The sequence below is a fragment of the Cajanus cajan genome, chromosome 6, assembly GCF_000230855.2.
Source record: "Cajanus cajan strain Asha chromosome 6, NIPB_CcT2T_4, whole genome shotgun sequence".
Taxonomy (NCBI): Eukaryota; Viridiplantae; Streptophyta; class Magnoliopsida; order Fabales; family Fabaceae; genus Cajanus; species Cajanus cajan.
In genome coordinates, this window is record NC_138522.1 from 44050507 (window position 1) to 44058721 (window position 8215).

Sequence of the window (8215 nt, forward strand, 5' to 3'; positions counted from 1 at the left end):
TACTAATCCATCATATCAATATTATCAGTTTATCACCCTCATGCCATTGATTACGTTTTAAATTTCTTTTTTTTGTTTTGTTTTGATTATCGTGTAAGGAAATTAAGTATTAATGGGATTTGTTTAATTGTGTTTAGATGCTGAAGCATAAGGGAGGTGAGAGCTTGCCCGTTCTGATGCCAGGAGATGAGGTTCCAAGGTTCATAGCCTTAGCATGCCCATGTCAGCCTCCAACAAATGAAAGAATCACAATCCATGTGCAGAAGGCATCATCAAATGGTTATTGTGGCGGTGCATGAAGGGGAATTAATGAAAAACTAATTAAAGCCTTCATTAAAATACCATGTTGCAATTAGCAAACCCATCGAAAGTTCCTCAACCATATGTGGATAGCTTTGTCCTGAAAGAGAGGATCAACCAAAAAGCTCGCGGGGTTAAAGTCCTGATTGGGAAATTAAAGCTGTGCATCGTCGACTCTGAATAACTTTCATTTTCCTTTTGGAAGGGCACCGGTGTTGAGTTGTGCATAATATATATCATGCACTCTGCAGTATATATAAAATTATATTGATCTTCTGCTAAATTTACTAGTTGGTAACGAGATCTAATGAGAATCCTTGTAAAAGATTGCATACGTTCGAAGTCATTAGCTAAGGAAATTATGTTTGCTGAAACAATTCAAACATTTGTATGATGAAAAGATTCAATAAATTAATAAAAGCTCTGTTTTTATCATGTATTATTTGTTTGTGTCGAATAAAAAATAATATATGTACGTACAAAGAATGTTTTACTCTGATATTTTATTCTTAAATTGGACTCGGATCACACTATGTACGAAGAGAGTTGCAAGACATGAATATTATTGCACACTGGTGCTAGATAAACTCTTCGGGGTCGTTTTAGTTTAGAGGAGGGATAGAGAAGAAAGATTTTAATCAAGAGTGTAAAAAGAAATAGATAGAAATTTTATTTGTTTGAAAAATGAAAGGGAAGAAATTTAATAGAAACATGTTAAGTATCAATATACGTTAATAATAAACAATTTAATCATCGTCATATATTGTGAAATTACTCAGCTTTCCTTTTACTCCTACTGTCCTTGTGTTTTTTTAAATTGCAATAAATTTTTTTATTAGTAGAAATTACAATAACAACAAGTTCTGAACTTAAGACAATATACATATTATTCTTACTTTCCACTACTCACCACTAGGTAATTGTAGTAGTTTACTAACATGAATGGTGACTTGAAACTTGAAAGGGTTTATATATTCATTTTATTCGGAATAGTATTCACATAATTTCTATTTTTGTTTTTATATTTTTATTTTTGGGGTTTCTGGCTATTTTGTAAGGCAGATGATAAACACACCTCCACTCTCGTATAAACACACCCCCTTTTTAAAAAAAAAATATATAAAATGTCTAAATTACCCTTAAAAAAAATAAAATTCCTAAACTTACACCTCCCTTCCCCGTATTTCCGTTCTCCGCACCCCCCTTCCCCGCACCCCACACCCTCCTTCCCCGCACCCTACAACCCACACTCCCCTTCCACTTGTGATTTGTGGCGGTTATTTTGGCAGTTTCTGGCGGTTAAAAACCGCCACAAATTGCATTACCGCTTCATTAATAACCGCCTGATCTACTATCGCCAAAAACCGTTGGGTGGACATTTTGTAAACGCTGGTTCCGAGCGCAAAAAAATTCAATCTCTTTGTGGCGGTTTGAAACCCTCACAAAATGCATTTTTATTTGACATGTTCTGACGGTCGGAAACCGCCACAAAATTGCAGTTCTATTTGACTTGTTTGTCATTTTGCGGCGGTTTTACACCGCCACAAAATTCATTTTAATTCTGTCCAATTCAAAGTTTCTGACGATTTTAAAACCGCCACAAAAATACTATTATTTTTACTTGTTTACATTTGATGGCTATTTTAGATTACAAAAAATATATTTTTTATTTTTAAATCGTCAAAAATACACTTTATTTTACAATAAAAAAAATCTATAGAAAACTTTCTTGCAAAAAAAAAATGGCAGCAAACTTTCTTGTGAAAAAATAAATTCTTAAAATTTTGCAAAAAATATTCTACAAATTTTAAAATCCACAAAATTTTTGCAAGAAATTTTCCACGAAAATTAAAATTTGCAAGTAAATTTCTTGTAAAATTAAAATTTTCCAAGTAAATTTTCTGCAAAATTAAAATTTTATAGGTAAATTTTCTGCAAAATTTCAAATTCGCAAATAAATTTCCTAGGAAAAATTGCAGGTAAATTTTTATAATTTTTTTTAATATTCTAATGCTATTAAAATAAGCATTTGTTAAAGAAAATCCCAACCAATATCTGTTTCCTATCAGTTTTAGTGCTGAAAATAACATTTCTATTTTTCAAATTTGAATCAGCAAAACTGCAAGTGAAGCAGTTTTGACTGTTAAAGAATGAAAAACAAAAGTAACAAGCACCATTTATTTCAACATTATATATCTGCAAGTGAAGCGTTTGATTTTTATTTTTCACCAAACATAAAGCATAGCCGTTTGAAGGCCCCTGCATGAAGGGACCACAACATGCATGACCTGTCTACACCAACTATCACATGATTCAAAGCACATAGACATTGCCGTCTAAACTCAAATTTATGTGTTTATTGATCAACTTAAAATATTAATTCATTTATCAAGTGGAGCCTAAAAATTGGCTAGTATTGTTTCACTCTAAACAACACAAGATAGCAAAGCAATATACACTCACCCTTCCACCATCTCTCTAAGCTCAACCTATCTAAGAATCATCTCTGTCCTTGCATCTGAGAAAAATGGCACGCATTAGCAAGAGCAGAGCATTGTTCTTCTTTATGGCCTTCTTTGTGGGGCTTCTGTTTGCTGCTGGGGTAAAAGCGCAGAGCAGTGAAGCACCAGCACCAGCACCAGCACCAACAATGGATCCATAAATACAAAATAAATATTAAATATCAATACATAAATTCACGAGTTAACATGATACTCATTTCAAATTACGTCATAAACATTTGATGGTACTGCATCAAATGTTATATGAAAGAAGATTTTCACAAAATTCTAAAGTAATTCACACAAAAGAACTTGGCATTTGATGATTTTCTTAAATTAGAAGCAGGACTATAATTTGGAAGTTAAGGAGGGAAACATACCTCTAACAGATAATTAAAAGCATCTAAACATCCAAACTATCACAAGGCACTTCATGGTACTGCATTATAAACTTAGATAATTAGAACATTATCTTTGAGTACTACATAAACATGTTGAATCTAAAAAGTAAAAGAAATTAAAAAGAAAAAAATTGCGGATGTGTAACAGCAATAATAAAAATCATAACCCTGGTTTCCAGAATCATACTTTTTGCGGGAACTAGAATTTAGCAATGTATTGTATGCATGTGTTATCCTCATAAATCTCTCCTGTGCCTTATCCTGTGAAAAGAAACTTCAGAATACATAAACAAGCACTGCGGTTTCCAATCTTCTGATGGTTAATTATTACGTTAATTGAAAATATAGTAAAAAAACTCAAAATCAATGTGAGTGGTCACTAACATAAACCCAAAAGGGGATACTTACATCATTTGAGCACTTTCAGCATAGTGCATACAACAAGCTTTTACAAATTCTTTGTCCTTGTGATCAAATTTCATTTTTATTTTCCAGTCTGTTTTGTGTCTTTTGGGTGGAGCAGGAGACATGACGTCACCACTACAATAATTAAAGCAAAAACACAAGAAAATTCAAGATTGGAAGACAATAAGCCAATTACAAGTGCAAATACATGGGGGGTGATAAATTGTTTTATCACTATCTGATATCTGACATTCAGTTAATTAACCACCATAGATCCACATTTTCTTATACTTTTGAGAACTAGTGTATATGTAAAAAAGACTCTGTGATTTCCTAAGCAGGAGAGTCAATAATCAGGCTACATATCAATCTATCCAAAGAGAAGTATCCAACTAGTAAAAGAGAAACACTCACCAAACAGGAATACGCATATGGCTTCAACTTAAAGGATAGTAGACACAAAAATTGCACCCTTCTCTATTTTCTCCAATAAAGAGCAATGCAAGTGTGTCAACACTAGATGTTTCCCTTTCCCTATCACTAGATGTTTATTTTTAGTAGAGAAGCTTTCAAAAGCCCTTCTAAACTATATCCAAATAGGCTCTTAGTGTCTTTGTTTTTGTGCTTCTAGCTTTATGCAATTACAATTACTTGTCTTTTTTAACATATTATGTGGCATAGGGGAGTGTTGGTGAAGGTGGGAGTGGGGGTGTCATTTGCATTCAGTTGTCTATAAATTGATGATGTGGTTCTATATGGTAGTGTATTTCCATTCATTTCAATGCCTGGTTGTTAAATTTTTCAATTCAACTCACATGTTGGAAATATATTGAAAGTTAAAATTATATTATTTATTTTATATAGACTTGGTGCTTTTTAACTGTGTATCTTAGCAAAAGTAATAAAGACAGAAAGCCGAGTATGTTATATTTTAGGCATTTTTTTTTCACATACATATGTACTTGGTGCTTTTCAACTGTGTATTTTAGAAACTAGAAGGAATAATAATGAGAGAAAGCTCAGTATTTTGAATTTTAGGTATTTTTATCAAGAAAAGTTTGCTTTGGGTTGTCGACTTGGGATCAATATGAAACTAAAACACAATGAATTAAAAAGAGTTTTTTTTTTGTGCTACTCAAAGACAAACCGGTAGGTAACCACCAACAAAGGTGTATGTTAGGAAGAAGTTACATGAGCAGCAAGGGATCTATTCTACAAGTAAGGATGACAACTTGCAAGAAATGTGAATAAGTAAATCCTATGTGTGATGAGTCTCATGATGGAGGGAGAGTAAACAACACAGCAGTGTGGGATAACTAGGAATTGAGGGAAAGAGAGGAGGGATGAAAGAAGTGATTATAAGCAATGGGGAGAGAACCAGGCCCCTTGAATGTGTGGCTTCTAGTGTGTTTTCTTTTTAATTTCTGCTAGTTTTGTATACACATATCAGAGCCCAGTGATTTGATATCAAGTTGATGTCAGCTTACACGACTTGATACATATCTCAGTTTGCATGGTTCTGATCTGGTGCCTATCACAAAAATTATGTGATGCATTGATGCTCCATAGGTATATACATGGATAAAATTAATATTATGGTTTTCAATAACAAAATCTGTCATGAGTGATTAGATATCATGATTGTTCAAAACAAAATAACAACAAAACTGAGCCTATTTTATGTAGTAGCAATTGGCGGTGTTTTTGTGTATGACTTATTGGCATCTTGATCTAGGTATCACTGAACTATCTATTCTACCTGTAAGTCAATTTTTCACAAGCAGGTTACTGCTTTAACTGAGCCTAACATCTCCGTTCCAGTATAAATTGAAATTACGATCCCTTTACTCGTCATTGACCCCAATCAAAAGATCTATAAATTGAGAAATGAAATGCGAATTGAAAACAGGCGTACAAAAATCTGCCCTCTGTTTAAAGTGATTTAAATGAATTATGCTCTGAAATTCCTCATAAGAGGATCGACGTAACCAAAATCAGCATCAAGGGAACTAAATCCAAAATTTCACAGTTCAGAGCAAAGGATAGATAGAACAAACCAGATCGGAAGGCCGTAAGCGGAGAGGGCGGATACGACGAAAGATTTCAGAGCGTACGGTGGCGCTTGGCGGAGCTAGGGAGGAGTCCGGCCTGGTTTAGAGCTGAGAGAAGTGTTACAGTGAGCGTGTGCGGAGGTTACGTTTACGGAGGTGCGGAGGTTACGGAGGTGACTTACTTGAAAAGTGTTGTGCGGCGGTGATGAGGAAAAATAGTGTTGTGCGGCGGTGATGAGAAAAAATAGTGTTGTGCGAGGAAGGGGGTGTAGGGTGCGGGGAACGGGGTACGGGGAAGGGAGGTGTAAGTTTAGAAATAAAAAAATTTTTAAGGGTAATTTAGACATTTTATATAATTTTTTTTTAAAAAGGGGGTGTGTTTATACGAGAGTGGAGGTGTGTTAATCATCTGCCATTTTGTAATATTCGGATGATACTCGAATTCTTTCATGGGCATGTGGACTTAGTGGCAGTGTAATCGGCCCATTAGCGAAGCCCGCCATTTATGTATCATGAGTTTGTCGAAGAACAGAAATCAAAGTAGCGAATCGGGTGTAAATGTTAGGATCATGATATATACACCTCTTTTTTTAATAAGTACACCTTCATTGTTTAAATTTGTTTTAAAATTCTTAAAATATTTTTAATTTTATTATTTTAATTTTTTAATTTTACACTCCTAACATTTAATTTAACACTTTTTTTATATATCTTTTTTCTCTTATTTTTACATGCACCTCCTTAATTTTTCTTCACTCCCACCTATTTTAGTAGGTAACTTTAATTATTTTAGTTTTACATTATTCTTTTTCCCTTCCTCTTTCAGTTTTCTTACTAATTTCACTATCCACATAGTATTATAAAATAGTGAAAATGTTTTTTTCATAACACTAAACTTAATGTTAAGATTTTTTGAGGGGTGAAAGAAAGAAAGTGTTGAAAGAAAAAATGTGTGTTTAATTTAATAGAAACTGTCGAGGAAGCTACACATACCTACAACATTGCCACCTACCAGTTCTATGATTTGAGTGCATGAAAAAAAGTTAAAGAGATGATAAAATAAGATAAAAATATAAAAATCGAGAGAACTCAAACTATCTACTGAAATAGGTGATGAATTAGAAGAAGATAAGATTATGCATGTGAAAACTGTAAAAGAGAAAAAAGAAGGTATGTGAAAAAAAAAATAATAAATTAAAAGTTAGAGATGTAAAATTAAAAAATTTAAAAATAAAAAAATTATGAATATTTCAGATTTTTTTTTATAAATAAAGGTGATGTACTTATTAAAAAAAAAGTGTATATATCTTCAGCCTAAATGTTATTGGATTTTTCGTATATACTACTTAGGCCCATGTCTATCTTGAAAAACCAATGGCCCGATATTTAAATAAAATTTGAGTAGAAGAACAATGTTACTTATACCATACCATACTGATACCATATGTAAATTAGTGGCGGATCTAGCCGCCAGGACAATTTATTTTAAAAAATAAAATTATTAATTATCATCTAGATATTAAATGTTCAATTGATAAAACGTAAAGTAACTAAAAATCTTTAAAAAAAAAAAAAATAGAACGAATCGTATAAAAAAAAGTCAATAAAAGACGAAAATTTCCAACAAAATGAAAAATTAAAGTATGTTTAAATATATAAAAATGGCAAAACAAATCTAGATATATACTTATAATTTTCTCAAAGTGAAAAACAAAATTTATTTAAATATATACATGTATATATAAAGAAAGACAGAGATTCAAACGATTTTTATTAACTATTACATTATTTAATAACTTTTAATTAAATGTTAATTTTTAAAAATTTATCATTAAATTATAAGTTTTTTACTCTTATATCACATATATAAAATTTTATATTAATTTAAGATGATTTAATACATCATTCTTAAAGAATAAAATTGACGTAATATATGCATTTTAAAATATACTTAAATATTAACATTTTAATTACCTTCAAAATGGTGCTCATTTTTAACAAAATTTGATATACACATACAAAGTGATATGAAGTTATAATTCAATGATTGGATTTACAAAATTCATATTTAATTAAAAGTTATTGAGCGGTGTAATAATTGGTAAAAAAAATACATTAATGTCATTTAAACCCTCCTCGTATGTGTGTGTATGTGCATGTATATATATATATATAATATGATAATATAAAAATAAATAAATTATACAGTTATTCAATCAAATATAATATATATAATTCTTTTCAATTACAAGTTGATTAACATCATTAAGATCATCAGATCATTTTATTCTTAAAAATATACCTTATTAAATTAAAGAAGGAAGATATTTAGAAAATAATGTTTAGTGGAAAAGTTAATTTGCTGTTAGAATTGTTCCGTGTGTTTGAAATTTGGTTAATTGAAGATGATTATGTGTAGTATAAGCTCAAGTAGAGGCCGACCAGGGAAGGAAAGGAGCACACTCGTAATGAAAGCCCATGAGAATGGCGTGTGAGTGGCGTCACCTTAAAACAAGCACCATATCATGACGATGTTTAAGATCCAACGGTTCACAAC

At 31.6% G+C, this 8215-nt stretch overlaps 1 long non-coding RNA gene across 1 annotated transcript; it reads right to left on the minus strand.

Moving 5' to 3' along the window:
• Window positions 1–813: 813 nt before the first annotated feature.
• LOC145959084 (uncharacterized) lies at window positions 814–6469 on the minus strand. Its single transcript, XR_014434707.1, has 5 exons — window positions 5665–6469; window positions 3611–3742; window positions 3390–3463; window positions 3182–3240; window positions 814–2894 (listed from the first exon to the last, which is right to left on the minus strand). It is a non-coding gene; the product is annotated as an uncharacterized LOC145959084 (long non-coding RNA).
• Window positions 6470–8215: the final 1746 nt, after the last annotated feature.